The following is an 827-nucleotide window of genomic DNA, read 5'->3' as shown; positions in this document are numbered from 1 at the left end:
GCCTCCCAAGTGCTGGGATTAAAGGCATGTGCCACCACGCCTGGCTATCAGGTATTTTTTCTAAAAATATTTTACTTATTATTTTTATTTTATGTGTGTAAGTGTTTTGCCTGCATGTATGTAAGTGCACCTGTGTTGTGCAATGCCCATTGAGGCCAGAAAAGGGTGTCGGATCCCCTACAATTGGAGTTATTAGGCACCATGTGGTGCTGGGAATAGAACCCTGGTCCTCTGGAAGAACAGCAAGTGTTCTTAACCACTGAGCCATCTCTCCAGCTCCTTGTTAGGTATTTTGTCATAGCACTGACATAAGTAACCAATTCATGCTGGCATTATGGCTGGGCTACTGTTGGAAGTGGACATGGCCATAAGATGGTGGTGAGCCTAGAATGGAACCCATACCACAAGAATACAAAAAGGTGCATGGGAAATCATCCCATGCCTACTTTCACAGAACACGTCCACAGGGAACTCCTCAAGGTGGCCATTGCTGACTACTACAGACTTGAGAAATATTTTGATTCCTTCAAATCTTTAATTCAATGATTCAAGTTGATATTGAAGAAAATATGGAAAGGCTTGATTTACCAGAATGCTTGAAACTCAACACAGCAGTTTTTCTGGGAAATGGTGGCACATGCTTTTGATCTAGCTACTCAGAAGGATGAAGGAAAAGAATCACAAGTTCAAGGCCTGCCTGGACAGCTTAGTGAGACCCCATCTCAAAATAAAAAAAAAAGGGGGCTGTAGATATAACTCAGTGGTAGAGCAAAATTATGAGAGGTCATTGATGAAAATTTAACTTATTCATTAAGTATTCTCTAGTA

Source organism: Nannospalax galili, unplaced genomic scaffold (genome assembly GCF_000622305.1).
Source record: "Nannospalax galili isolate Female #2095 unplaced genomic scaffold, S.galili_v1.0 scaffold7, whole genome shotgun sequence".
In the NCBI taxonomy this organism is placed as follows: domain Eukaryota; kingdom Metazoa; phylum Chordata; class Mammalia; order Rodentia; family Spalacidae; genus Nannospalax; species Nannospalax galili.
The sequence above is the reverse complement of the archived record's forward strand: the minus strand, read 5'-3'. Positions refer to the sequence as shown.